We start from the raw sequence: 16,802 nt of genomic DNA on the forward strand, positions 1-16,802 counted from the left end.
TTTTATAGGAACTCTATTCAAGAAATAGGCAGATGTTTTAAAGGCTTCACCCCAAAGAGACTAAGACATGTTGGTCCTTGACATCATACTTATCACCATTTCCATGATAGTAAGATTTCGTCTCTCAGCCATACCATTTTGCTCAGGAGTACCTGGCATGGTGTATAGTGTTGGTATCCCACGTTCTTGCAAAAATAAAGCAAAAGGCCCCATATATTGACCAGACTCATCATATTTTCCATAGTACTCACTATCAAATTCAGACCTCACTATCTTAATTGACTTCCCAAACTGTTTTTCAACTTCAGTCTTGTAAATTTAAACTTATCAAGTGGTTCAGCCTTTTCTTTTAAAAGGTGTATATAACAATATCTTGAAAAGTCATCAATAAAGGTAATGAAATACTTATGATTGGCCAAATTAGATATATAAGGTCCACTAATATCAGCATAAATAATTTCTAAGAGTTCAGAGCTCCTAGTAGAACCCTTTATCTTATCCTTGTTCATTTTACCTTTAACACAATTCACACATGTTTCAAATTCTATTGGATTAAGAATAAGTAAAAGATTTTGCTTTACCAATCGTTCAATTCTTTCTTTAGAAATATGACAAAGAAGCCTATGCCATAACATGTAAGACGTTTTACTCATAAAAGATCTTTTGTAGGCTATATTTTCAACATGCATTGCAGAAATATTTTCATTCAACACATTCAAGTGATACATACGATCACTTAAAAAAATCAGCAACAATACATGAATCATAAGAAATCTTAATAATACTATTATTTTATTGAAATGAATAACTAGATTTGTCTAAAAGTGAAACTGAAACTAATTTCCGTCTTATAGATGGTACAAAAACAAATTTTTTCAAGCGAATACTAAAATTATTTTTAAAAGGTAAAAAGCAGTCCCTATAAAATCTACTTTTGCTTTGAGTCCATTGCCCACAACAACATCGACTTCCTCCTTTTTGGCTTATGTCTGCTTACTAAATCATGCAAGTCATTCGTCACATGAACAGTTGCACCACTATCCAACCACCAGGAATTTAAATGAATATGAACAAGACTAGTTTCAAAGCAGATAAAAGCTATAAGATTACCTGATTTAATTTTCAGAGGACAGTCAGCTTTCTCATGACCTACTTTTTTTATAATCCCAACACTTGATTTCTTTCTTAATTACAGCTTGAGGACCAATAGGATTATGAGATTGACCTTGGTTACCATCAGGATTATTAGCATGACCACTATGACCACCTGGATTATGAGACTAGCCGTGTTTCTTTTTATAAAATTTGGGTCCACCTTTTTTATATAAGAGGGATAGTCATTTGATCTAGACGAACTAACAAAGTTCAATACACCCTCAACTTTCTCCTTCTAGATCCTCTCTTTCTCTACCACACAAATAGTGATAAGCTCATCAACACTCCACTTATCCTTTTGTGCATTATAGGTTGTTTTAAACTGGTCAAACTGCTCAAGGAGAGACCTTAGGGATTGATGAACAAGAAAATCATCGGTAATGGATACACCTAAATTATTCAATTTGGTAGCAACATTAACCAATTTCATAATATGATCATGTCACGACCCCAATTTCCCTCTGTAGGATGTCGTGATGGTACCTAGTCTCTAATACTAGGTAAGCCTAATATCTAATATTAACTTGACAGAGATAATTAACAAAAATATTAAAGCAAGACAAATAAACTCGTATAATATCCCGAAATAGAATCTCATTAATATATTTCCCAAAACCGGTGGAACTAAGTCATAAGATCTACAGAGTAAGCTAAAATATCTACTACATCATTGTCTGAATGAAAAATACAACAGTAGTAAAAGTAAAGGAGGTGAATCTGAGGCCTGCGGACACCGAGCAGGCATACCTTGGAGTCTCCGTAAGCAGCTAACAGTCAATCACTAATGTTCGGCCCGAGCAGACGTACCTGAATATACACAAAAAGATGTGTAGAAGCATAGTATGAATACACCACAATGGTTCCCAGTAAGCATCAAGACTAACCTCAGTGGAGTAGTAACGAGAAACAGTCAAAACACCTACTAAACATAATAACCTATACAAGTATGAACGTGAAACTAATAGGGAATAATATCAATATAAAGTTAAACATGTAGAAACGACAAACAATACTTGCAATAGAAAACTAGAAGCAACAAATAGCAACAAGGAACAAACAAGTAATAACATCGTAGAGTAAGCTGAATACAGTTAACATCCGGTGTAACCAAGTAAGGAAAAACAAGTAACAACCTAATAAACAACCGCTTCCACACAAGATTTATACAAGAATGTTTTCGAGGTGCAACACCTCATATTCACAATTTATGGGTCACACGTCACGAACCCTAATCACTTGGCATCTTGTGCCCACATTAAAATCTACGACCACACGGATAACTCACATGCTATATGGATAACTCATGTGTCGATACCATTAGTACATTATATATGCACGGACAACTCACGTACTAAGAGAGTGACAATATCTCATATCCGCACGGATAACTCACGTGCCAATAGTACAACTCTCACATTGAAGGCAAGTATACAAGAATACATGTAAATGACAATAAACATCAGGGTTCATCTTCTTAAATCGATATGAGTGATTAATTACGTGTATGTTGGTGCAAATATTATATCACAACTCGAGTCAACAAGTAAGAGCAGAGACAGCAAATGACACATAGGAAACAACACAACAAAACGTAAAATGCATGACTCACACAAGGTAGGCACACCACTACACAAATATCCGCACGGACAACTCACGTGCCAATAGTACAACTCTCACATTGAAGGCAAGTATACAGGAATACATGTAGATGATCAATAAACATCAGGGTTCATCTTCTTAAACTGATATGAGTGATTAATTACATGTATGTTGGTGCAAATATTCTATTACAACTCAAGTCAACAAGTAAGAGCAGAGACAATGAATGACACATAGGAAACAACACAACAAAACGTAAAATGCATGACTCACACAAGATAGGCACACCACTATACAAATATCATCAATAAAAATGCCCTATGACACGACCCAAAATCCAAAAAGGTTGTGATGGCGTCGGACACCACTGTCAGGCAAGCCAACCATAATCAATTAACTTAATTACCCATTTAGTATTTTTGAAATAAAAATTTCTTTAATAAAATTATAAAGATAAAATTCATAGAGTAAATGATAAATATTTTTAGCAACTAAATTTCTAAACATTACAACCATTCCCAAACCCCGGTATCACAAGTGCATGAGCATTTACTAGGAATTAAAAATAAAATATGGCATCTATCTAGAATACAAATTAGACAGGAAAATATAATAACCCCGAATGAGACTCTGTTGGCTGCGGATCGTAATACATAATGTATCTCACATACGACCCCATAAATTATTAACCACACCTCTGCGCCTACAAGTCCACTAGACATACATGTACATGCACAATAAAATGTGCAGCAAGTGCAGTATGAGTACGAAAATAACGTGTACACAGTAAGTATCAAGTATAATCTCGAAGTGGTAGAGACGAGATAACCGACTTTGACACTCACTATGGGTCAATAATAATAATTGAAATAAAACTAGAATATCTAAACCAGCATGATTCACATGATTTACAATAATTTATTTAACCAGCAGAAATAATCAAATTCCTTCAATTCAAATAATTTCCAATTTATCAATTAATCTCATTTACAGGAATAATAATTAATTCCTTAACAAGTAAGAATAATAATTCATTAAATTCCAAGGATTCTCCAATTTATCAATTAGCTTCGCAAGCTGAAATAAACTATTAAGGTATCGTGTAATTATTATTATTAAGCACGATTTTTGCCGAGGACGTACGGCCCGATCCAGAGTGTCGTGTACACTGTCGAGGGACATGCAGCACGATCCATAGATGCATATATCTTGCCGAGGCATTCGGCCCGCTCCACAAGAAAGGAGGACATTTTCTTATGTACCTCCGGGAGGAGAGTATATTTATTATACGATAAATTCGGGAGGAAGAATAATTTCTTTTAATAATTAATTAATTTAAACAGAAAATCAAGCATATGAGATTCCCATCCTTAAATATCTTTATCTGACAATTCACAATATAATCATATATATCAATTAATATTTAAACAAAGAATACAATGTACACAAGTAATTCATGCTTTGAGTCCTAAACTACTCGGACTTTAGCATTAATAGTAGCTACGCACGCACTCTCGTCACCTCGTGCGTACGTATCCCCAGCAGTTAGCAACAATTATTCAATTAAATCCCTAGGGGGTAATTTTCCCCTCACGAGATTAGACAAGAGACTTACCTCATCTCAAAGTCCACTTTCTGATTACCACGTCACGTCGAATTCTTGATTCGACGCCGAAAGATCCGAAACTATCCAAATATTATACACAATAATTAATATATGCTAAATGATTCGAAATTTATCTATTAAATAAATTACCTTATCCAAAATGGTAAAATTCCTAAAATTCACCCCGGGACCACGTTCTCGGATTCTGTAAATTTTCGGATGAAAATATTACCCATAATCTCAAGAACTTAAATATATAATTTCTACCCAATTACATAACTATTTTCGTGGATAAAATATCATTTTTATAAAAATCTAGGTTTTTCATCTAAATCTTTGATTTATAAGATTTACTAGTTATAATCTACCTATAATCTATGTATTTAACTCAATGGGTGTGGAATTAACTTACCTTTCAATTGCTAGTTGAAACCCCCTTCTCAAAACTCTGAAATCGCCCAACAATGGATGAAAAATAAAAAGAAATGGACTAAGTTTTCGTCCGTTTTAAGGTTCTGCTCAGACAGGTTTTTCGCACCTGCGGAAGGAGTACCGCACATGCAGCTTTCGCACCTGCGGAAATTCCTTGCAGGTGCGCATTTTCCCTCTTTTCTTGGTTCCGCACCTGCGGAAGAAGAACTCGCACCTGCGCATCCCTCCGCTTCTGCGCACAAGACCTTCGCACTTGCGCATTCGCAGGTGCGCCAAATTACTTCGCATCTGCGATGGCTGGGCAAGCTCCTCTCTTTCGCACCTGCGGCTGTCCAAGCGCATGTGCGATTATGATAGTAGCTAGGAGCTTCAGTCCTTGCTCAATTTCCCAAAATTGGTCCGAGCCTAGTCCGATTAACACTCGGGACCCCCGGAGCCCCGCCTGAACATACCAACAGGTTTGAAATCATAAAATGGACTCGCTCTAACTCTCGAAATATGTAAAACAACATCAAATCTAAGAATCATACCCTAAACCAAATTGATTCAAACTTAAGAATTTCAAGTTCTTCAATTTACTTCCAATGCGCCGAAATATACTTAAACTACTTGGAATGACACGAAAATTTGCGTGCAAGTATTAAATCACTATACGAAACTATTCCCAAACTTGGAATTCCAAACGGACTTCAATTACTCAAAACCCTACTCCAAACCAAATTTAAAGAATTTTAAACCTTCAAATAGTTGATTTTTCACTATTAAGCACCAAAATGCTCCCGGGTTATCCAAAACCCTATTCGAATATACGCCTAAGTCCGAAATCATCATACGAACCTATTGGAACCGTCAAATCCCGATTCCGATGTCATTTTCTTAAAATGTTGAGTGAAGTCAAATTTGGCCTTTTAAAGCTAACTTAAGGAACCAAGTGTTCCGATTTCAACCCGAACAATTCCAACTCCCGAACCAACCATCCCCGCAAGTCATAAATCATTAAAAACACATACGGGAAATTTTATTTAGGGGAACGGGGTTCTAACAATCAAAACGACCGGTTGGGTCGTTACACCCTAGGCCATCACAAATGATCCCCGACATAGCCCCATTGTCTCGCCACGTGCGCAATAATAACGTAAATATCTGCCTTGTCTCGCCGCATGCACATAATGATATTCCCACATGGTCTCGCCACATGCACAAACCCACACACATATATATAGCCCGCCTTATCACATCGCATGTGCAAATATCTATAATAACAATAGCACGGACAACTCAAGTGCGAACACCCCGACAATCCTCTCAATAATATCACGTGTGCCAAAAACATAACAACACAATATAACAACTCGAAACACATGTGCCCATATGCCACAATATTTACTCAAAACAATTCCAATACCACAACCATACATAGCCCTCGACTCAAAATCACTGAGTAAAATAACAACAACAATAACACGGGAGTGCGGAAAGTAAATCAACACAAGAATTACGAACACAATGAACAGAAGAACGAGCTTACAATGAAAGACATAACAAGTAATAAAGGTTTCAAATAAGCATAACCCAACAATGAGAGAAATAATGTGTAACAACGATATTGAATAAGAGTAACTCAATAATATGAGAGATATTTGTAATAATGTTTTCAAATAAGAATAACTCAACAATAAAAGAGATAGTGTGTAAGAACGATATCAAATAAGAGTAACTCAACAATAGGATATATAACATGTAACATTGGTTTCAAATAAGAATAACTCAATAGTGAGAGAGGTAATGTGTAACAACGATATCAAATAAGATTAAATCAACAATTGGATATATAACATGTAACAATGATTCCAAATAAGAATAAGTCAACAATGGGAGAGATAACAATTACTTCAATTAAGGATAATCAATTACGGGAGAGATAACATGGTAATAAAATAGGCAACAACTTCAGTTAAGGCATACAAAAGTATATTTGGCATTAAAGGGTAGAACACGAATCCATCGACGTCAATAAGACATGTAAAGGCAAATTTAGAAATTAAGGATATAACATGATAAGACAATTTCATTTTAATATACATAAGAACCTAAGAGTCTAAATCTATCAATTTTCCACGTATAAGCCATGTACACACTCGTCACCTTGTGTACACGTCTTTCACATAGTTCAAATATTACAAACAAATCAATCTCTACAGGGTAATTCCCTCACACAATGTTAGGCAAGATACTTACCTCAAAAACCTTCAATCAATACTCAAAAATAGCTTTCTCTTTACAATTCACCTCCGCCCGGCACAAATCTAACCAAAATCGACTTAATAACGCTAAATAGTGCAAGAGAAATCAATTTCAATAAATAAAGCTATGATAGTTACATAATTCCTCAAAAGTCAATAAAAGTCAACTCGGGGCTCGCCCGATCAAAACTTGGGTCCAATGGTAGATTCCGACTACCCATGACCCACGAGTTCATATATATGATTAGTTTCAAAATTCGAGTCCAAATCGACTCTCAAAACTCAAATTCTTATTTTTCAAAAACTTGACAAAGTTTTCACAAATTTTCACTTTGATTCACATGATTTTGATGTTAAAACTGAGATATATTGATGGAATACGATTAGAAATAGATTAGAATCACTTGCCCAAAGTTTGTAGATGAAAATATCTCTTCAAAATCGCCCCTACTGAGTTTAGGGTTCCAAAATATGAAAATGAGACTAAAACTCCTGTCCCACAGCTTTTTGTCCAGTCGCAAGTGTTGCAAATGCGACCCAGGGGTCGCAAATGCAAACCCTGCAAATGCTACAAATCAATCACAAAAGCGAAGAACCTCACATCCTTGATGTCATAGCAAATGCAATGACTTGCTTGCAAATGCGAACTTGGACACCTCGCAAATGCGACCCTTAAGATCACAAATGCGAACAAGTTCACCCAGGCCCCCTATCGCAAATGCGAATTTCTAGTTTCGCAAATGTGAACCTGGCAGACTTAGCCTTGTATCGCAAATGCGACATATATCCAGCAAATGCGAGACCTGCAACACCTAATCACACCAGTAATTTCCAAACTCTTCCAAACATTCCAAAACGCGTTTAAGACTCACCCGAGCCCTCGGGGCTCCAAACCAAACATCAACACAAGTCTAAAAATATAACACGAATTCGCTCGCATGATCAAATCATCAAAACTAACATCCAAAATCATGGATCGGACCTCCAAAACACATGAAAATAGCCTGAAACTCAAAAGATTCTAAAAACACAATCGCGCGTCTGATTCCCATCAAATCAACTCGGAATTATGCCGAACTTTGTGGAAAAGTTCCAAATGACAAAACAGATATATTCCAAGTCCCGAAACCGAAATTCAAACACGATATCTATGATGTAAACCTACGGTCAAACTTGTAAAAATTCTAAGCCTTTAAATTGTCGACTTTCGACAAAACAACACAAATCAACCTACGGGCCTCCGAAATCGATTTCGAGCATACGCCCAAGTTCAAAATCAAAATACGAACCTAACGGATCCATCAAAACACCGTTCTGGGTCGTTTTCTCAAAAGTCAAGCCTCGGTCAACATTTTTAACTTAAGCATCTAAAGTAAGAATCACTCATTCGAATTCATTCCGAATCATCCGAAAATCATATCCGAGCATGCGTCCAAGTCATAATACACTATATGAAGTTACTTAAGACCTCGAACCACTAAACTGAACCTTAAAGCTCAAAACGATCGACCCGATCATTACATTCTCCCCCTCTTAAACATACATTCATCCTCGAACGTGCCAAGAGTCTTTCCCAACCCATCAAACCACCGTATAAACTCTCCATGCATATACACGGGGGGGTGATCCCATGTCGTCCCAAACCATATAAAAACCGACAACATCATATCAATCGAAGATTAATCCTTTTACTTAGGGGTGTTCATAAAAATCCGAAAAACCGAACCAAACCGACCAAAAAACCAATATATTTTAGGTTTGGTTTGGTTTTGGTTTTGAATTTTAAAAACCGATCAAATTGGTTTGGTTTTGGTTTTAATAAAAAAATAACCGAAAATAACTGAACCAAACTGACTATAGAAGTAGCTATTTAAATTTATTATTACACATATATATGTATATTTTTATAGAAAGTTTATAAAATTTTATGGTACATATTAGTCGTTTGTATTTTTAATCTAGTCCTTTGCTATCATAATAATCTAATTTATTGCCTTTATATTCTACTTTGATTGGTAGTTTTTTTTTTGCTATGTAAAATAATTTGTTTCATGTTAAAAATAATCGATTTTTAATTGAGTACTTAAAGTATTCATCACTATTTGATTCAATTATCATCAATATATCTTGGTAAATGATAGATTTCTCAAAGAGCAATTGGTTTGATAGTGTTACGTTGAAAATGTAGTCGCCGTAATATGTGTTTGGTAGTGTATGTCTCATATTTAAGAAAAAAACGATAAATAACCGAAACAACCGAAAAACCGACAAAAAATGACAAAAACTAAATCGATAAAAACCCGACTTAATTGGTTTGGTTTGGTTCAAATATTTTAAGAACCGACTTACTTTGTTTGGTTTCTTTTTAGGGAAAAACTGATCCAAACCGAACCATGAATACCCCTACTTCTACTCATGCCGATAAGTCTTAGAATCAAATTTCCACATCTACCAAGGGCCCTATTATCACACAAACACCCTGTAAAATCTTCAACTAGCTACAACAACTCATGCATACACTCACAAAGGTATAACCACACGACATAACACATAATCCATATGCCCATAGCAATAACTTTGACCACAATAGTTGCCTATTACCAAGTCTGGTACCGACAAATAGACTCATATCGACTAGAACCTTGTTCCAAACCTTCACAATGCTAAAAATAATGCAAGAAACATGCTAAGCTCATAACTACTCATCCGATCAACAAGCTACCTCAAACGCCACCCGGGCACATACATTGCAATCCAAATCCAACAAGCACAACTCGAATATGAAAAAAAGGAACACATGAGAGAACCGTCAAGCAAGCCCAGACATGCACAACTCCCACACTGATACCATACAACAGATCCAATCCACAAGGAAGAAGTAAGACACACGCAACAACCACAACAAATCTTACTTAAATATGACCTCACTGCGGCGCATAGCCCGGTACCAACACACATATTCACAAAGAACACCAGACCCCTATCCTCCACTCGGAATCACGAGTAAGGTAAACATCTCATCAACTAGACCATTTTACTAACTCGACCTCGTAGAACCAAAACCACAACACGTAACAACTTCCCATACCTGTAGAGCACCCAAACCACAAGTCAGGCCAAACCATCCCGAGATCACGTCAAATCCTACCGTATTTAACTAACAGAAAGTCTACCCATGTCTCATGACCTACAATAGCAACCAAACCAGAACGATAGACACGGGTTATCACAATAAAATTCTCAACTAGCGTGAACACATGAACAGAGTACAAGAATCATAAAACACAACCATATCTGCAGCAAGGTAGGATGAATCTTACCAATAAATGGGACCGGATCGAAGTAACACAAATGCATCTCTATACTCGACTGAAACTATACCTGTAAGGACATCATTTGTTGCATCGGTATCCGCCTAACTAGGAAGAGCGTAATAATGGGCCCGGCCTTCCCCTCTAAGGTGACCTCTACTGTCACGACCCAAAATCCCACCACAAGCGTCGTGATGGCACCTACTCTAAGACTAGGTCAGCCGATTTCAATTACATTTTTGTAGCCATTTTTTTTAAAACTAACAACGAAAATAATTACAATATACAACCTCCCAAGACTGGTAGTACTGAGTCACGAACTCTAACTGAATACATGGAATGATCACGAGGACCAAATATACAATATTGTTTGATTAAAATTAACAGTACAATGAAATGAAAAGACTCCAAGGGCCTGCGACGACCAAGCAGCTCTACCTTGAATCCTTACGATCCCGCTTTAACTCTTCTCAAGTCCGATGTCTCCAATACCTGGCTCTGCACAAAAATGTGCAGAAGTGTAGTATGAGTACACCACGGTCGGTACCCAGTAAGTATCAAGACTAACCTCAATGGAGTAGAGACGAGGTACAGTCAAGACACTCACTAGTCTAATAACTTGTGCAATATAATATATAAAATAATAAAAAATAAATAATAATAATAATAATAATAATAATAATAATAATAATAATAATAATAATAATAATAATAATAATAATAATAATAATAATAATAATAATAATAATAATAATAATAATAATAATAATAATAATAATAATAATAATAATAATAATAATAATAATAATAATAATAATAATAATAATAATAATAATAATAATAATAATAATAATAATAATAATAATAATAATAATAATAATAATAATAATAATAATAATAATAATAATAATAATAATAATAATAATAATAATAATAATAATAATAATAATAATAATAATAATAATAATAATAATAATAATAATAATAATAATAATAATAATAATAATAATAATAATAATAATAATAATAATAATAATAATAATAATAATAATAATAATAATAATAATAATAATAATAATAATAATAATAATAATAATAATAATAATAATAATAATAATAATAATAATAATAATAATAATAATAATAATAATAATAATAATAATAATAATAATAAGGGCAGGATAAAACAACCAGTGATATGCATAACATACAACAAGAATACCATTAATATCACTCAACAATTAATAAACACAATTACACCCAATTAAATCAAGTCCTTCAAATAAATGCATTTCACATATAATTCTTCCAGATAACTCTCTTTCAAATATATTTTTTTCATATAATACTTTCTAAGTAAAAATTCTTCCAAATAAAAATTCTGAATATAATTCTTTCAATTAAAAAATTACCATGTGACACCTCATTTCATAATCATAAAAATACGGGTCTCGGGCCTTTTTCATATTTTCACGGCACCTCGTGCCCATAATTAAATCATCATATTTTCCCGGTACCCTGTGCCCTCATTTTATATCACAATTGCAGGGACAATTCACGTGCCAATTATCATTATCATTTCTTCATAGCACCTCGTGCCCACATTTCATATCACAACTGCACGGACAATTCACGTGCCAAATATTCTCATTATTTACTCACGGCACCTCGTGCCCACATTTCATTTTATAAATCGCCTGACGATAACCACAGGCTCTCAATTTCAACATAAATCAGATTGTTATCAATTTACCAACAACAAGACAAATTGCACAAGGTATAAAAGTAAAACACAAGAAAATCACAACATCACATGAAAATTATCAACACCACAACCCCACATCATCACATATCATCCCTGACAATAGCCACGGTTATCTCTCCTATTGCCACCCTTATCACTCCTATAGCCACCCTTATCGCTCCGCCCAGACAATACTAATAGCCACCCTTATCGCTCTTATTGCCACTCTTATCGCTCATATAGCCACCCTTATCGCTCTGCCCAGACAATATTCCAACAAACACAACAGTGAAATGCCACCCTTATAACCACATAATATCAACGGTGAAATGTCACCCTTATCTCCCCAAAATAACAACTCACACAACACAACAATTTATACGGGAAATTATCACTACAACATAAAAAATCAATTCATATCACAATTTGCCCAATGGACACAACCAAATTCCAAAGCTACAACCAAGTCAATTAATTTCACAACAAATAGCCAAAAGCTCCACACAATGTGTACAACACCCAAAACCAATCAATAGAGATAGAAATTAGTCAACATAAAGCAAAGTCTTCATTAAATTCAAATTTTCAATAATTATATAAACACCTCTTCTTAAGCTCATTTAATTAATTATTTGCAGAGGGAAAATTCATAAAGAAATTAAATTCCAATAATTATCAAACCAACAAATTCACGGAATTACATAAATAATCAAGTAACAATCACATTAAATTGTGATATAACAACATATTCAACGACAACAAGGATTTAGGCACGACAATTAGATGATTAAATATATACCAACAATTACCCAATTTACCATACAATATGCTCAAGACTTTAACTCAATAAACTTTACACATATAAGCCGGGTACGTACTCGTCACTTTGCGTACACGGATTTTCACATTTCACAAATGGCACATAAGACTCGATGCCTAAGGGGTAATTCCCCCACTCGAGGTTAAGCAAGACACTTACCTTTTTGAAGTTAGGTCAGTATTCAAAAATAGCCTTCTTGCTTGAATTAACCTCCGGACAGCTCAAATCTATCCAAATTAATTGTATAACTTCATTCAAATTCATCGGAAACAATTTCGGATAATAATACGTCGACTTAAAATTTTATTCGAAAAAGTCAACAAAAGTCAATGCGGGACCCGCCTCTCGGAACCCGACATAATTTTTTATGAAATCCGAATACCCATTCCGATACGAGTTCAACCATACCGATTTTATCGAATTCCAATAACAAATCGACCTCCAAATCTTAAATTTAAACCAAGAGGGTTTTCTAAACTTTTTAACCAAATTCACTAATTTGGTGATAAAAATAACAATAGATTCATGTAATTTAACCAAAATCAAGTTAGGAATTCTAACCCCAATGTTTTCCTTGAAACACTCTCAGAAAATCGCCTCACCCGAGCTTCCTTGGTCCAAAAATGGAAGAATAACACGAATTTGGACTTTATTCTGTTGCCCAGGGATTTGTTCTTCGCGTTCGCGATGAACAAATTCTTCAAAAGTCATTTTCAAACTCTTCTCAGACAACCTTTAGTATAATGGTCATAACTTTTTGTATAAAACTCCAAATGATGAATGGTTTGACTTTCTGAAAACTAGACTCCAAGGAATATAACCTTCATTTGTTTCTCATCTCCCAATTTTTTATAGATTACGAGATATAAGCTTCCAAAGTCATCTATGTGCAACAGAGATTTCCAAACTCTTCCCGAATAGCCTATAGTGTATCCATCATAACCTTTTGTACTCAACTCCAAATGACAAACGGTTTACCTTTCTGAAAACTAGACAAAAAGGTCTACAATTTTCATATTTGGTTCATCTCCAAATTCCTTATACATTGCGAGATATGAGCCTCCAAAGTCAGAAAATGAATAGCAACATTTCCTTCTTCGTGAACGCGAGAGGCTCCTCGCGAACGCGAAGAACAACACCAGAACCAGCAACCAGTAACATCAAAACACCCAAACTTGGTTCTAAACCACCCCGAAACACACCCGAACCCCTCGGGACCCCGTCCAATCACACCATCCAGTCCCATAACATAACACGGACCTGCTCGAGGCCTCAATCACATCGAACAACATCAAAATGACGAATCACACCTCAAATCAAAATCTATGAACTTTGAACTTTCAAATTCTATATCTTGTGCCGAAACACATCAAATCAATCCGGAATGACTTCAAATTTTACACACAGGTCATAATTGACATAACAAAACTATTCAAATTTCCAGAATCAGATTCGGACCCCGATATCAAAAAGTCAACCCCCCGATCAAACTTTCCAAAAATTCAACTTTCGCCATTTCAAGCTTAAATTGGCTACTAACCTCAGATTCACAGTCCGGACACGCTCCTAAGTCCAACATCACCCAACGGAGCTAACGGAACCGACAGAACCCCATTCTGAAGTCGTCTTCACATAGTTTCAATTACAGTCAAAATCCTAACACTAGCTTCCGTTTTAGGGACTAAGTGTCCCAAATCACTCTGAATCATCCGGTAACTGAATTCAACCACACACGCAAGTCAATACACATAATACGAAGCTGCTCAGGGCCTTATGCCACTGAACGAGACTTAAATTCTTAGAACAACAAGTCGGGTGGTTACATCTACTCGCCTGACCTCTACCTTTAACTCTTGGTGTAGGTATAATAGCAATTGGAGTGGAACTCATAGCATGAGTACCTCGTTGTGACACATATCTCCGGAGTCTAGGACAATCTCTCACCATGTAACTGGTATCTCTACACTCAAAGAAACCTTTCCACTGACGTAGTTGTGGAAGCTATCCGGTACGGGTACTCTGGGACCCATGGATATCTGAAACACAGCATGACGCATGGAATGAAAATTGAACTGGTTGACCCACAAAACCTCCACCATGATGTACCCTGCTTCCAAAATAGGGATCAGTAGATCCTCCCGGTTTACAATGCCTTTTAGCCTCCTTGTCCACTCTCTCTTGACCCCCATACCATCTAATCTATGAGCGATCTCTATCACCTGTTAAAACGGAATATCCATCTTCAACTCCCGAGCCATGCTGAATCAGATACCATAATTGAGGCTCTCAATGAACCTGCAGACTCGCTCTCTAACTATAGAAACCAAAGCAGGTGCATGCATGGACAAATCACTGAATCTAACATCATACTCTAACACTGACATAGTACCCAAACACAACTGCTCGAACTCTCTCAAGAACATCTCCGAAAACTGAGTCCATGAAAGTGAAGATGCATCGGTTGGGATACCCTCCTCGTAAGCCCTCCACCACTGATACGTTGCTCCCGGCAAGTGATATGTAGTAAAAGCAACCTCGCTCATCTTCACAATACCCTTGGTACGGAGAACACGATGGCACTTCTCTAGAAAACCGTGTGCATCCTTTGAAGCTAAGCCATTAAAAGTAGGAGGACGATACTTCATGAATCTATCAAGTCTCACCTGCTCCTCTTAAGATGCCCCTGGACTGACCTCAGGCTGAACTGGAATAATAGTTTGTGTTGGCATGACACCCAGAACCTGACGAATGTGGACCCACTGCTCTGGAGTATGGGCGACGGTAGTCTGAGCTCCTCTCCCGGTCTATGAAGTAGCTGGTGCAACTGGAATCAATCCCGCCTAAGACAATGTACCAAACATGCTTAGGAACTGCACTAAAGTCTCTTGAAGTCTCGGGGTAGCAACAGGCGCCTCCGGTGCCCGTCCCCCAATCGGAGCTACTGGTGGTTCCTCAGCTACTACTCTGGTAGGTGCTCTATCGGTAGCACGTGCCCCTCCTTGGCCTCTGCCTCTTCCCCTAGCAACACCGGCTCTGGGGGTAGCATCATCAGTAACTGCAGCTCGTATTCTCACCATCTGTGAGAGAATAGAATGACAAAGGCTCAAACTACGAGATCAATAAACATGTACGATATGAATGAAAGAAGTAAAGTTTTCTAATAGCTATGTAGCCTCTCGAAGATAAGTAAAGACGTCTCTGTACCGATCCGCTTGACTCTCCTAAACTTTCTTATGACTCGTAGCACCTATGAACCTAGAGCTCTGATACCAACTTGTCACGACCTCAATTTTCCTCTGTGGAATGTCGTGATGGCACCTAATATCTAAGACTAGGTAAGCCTAACATTTAATATTAACTTGATAGAGATAATTAACAAAAATATTAAAGCAAGACAAATAAACTCGTATAGTCTCCGGAAATAGAATCTCAGAAATACACTTCCCAAAATCGGTGGAACCGAGTCATAAGCACTACAGAGTAAGCTAAAATGTCTACTACATCGTTGTCTAAATGAAAAATACAACATTAGTAAAATAAAAGGAATGTGACCCCAAGGCTTACGGACGCCGAGCAGTCATACCTTGAAGTCTCTGTAAGCAGCTAACAGTCAATCACTAACGTTTGGCCCGAACAGACGTACTTGGATCTACACAAAAAAGATGTGCAGAAACGTAGTGTGAGTATACCACAACGGTACCCAGTAAGTATCAAGACTAACCTCAGTGAAGTAGTAACGAGGAACAGTCAAGACACCTACTAGACATAATAATTGTAGTAGTATGAACGTCAAACTAACAGAGAACAATATCAACATAAAGCTAAGCATGGTAGAAACGATAAACAATACTTGCAATAGAAAACTAGAAGCAACAAATAGCTACAAGGAACA

The sequence above is a fragment of the Nicotiana tomentosiformis genome, chromosome 5 (genome assembly GCF_000390325.3).
Source record: "Nicotiana tomentosiformis chromosome 5, ASM39032v3, whole genome shotgun sequence".
NCBI classification, from domain to species: domain Eukaryota; kingdom Viridiplantae; phylum Streptophyta; class Magnoliopsida; order Solanales; family Solanaceae; genus Nicotiana; species Nicotiana tomentosiformis.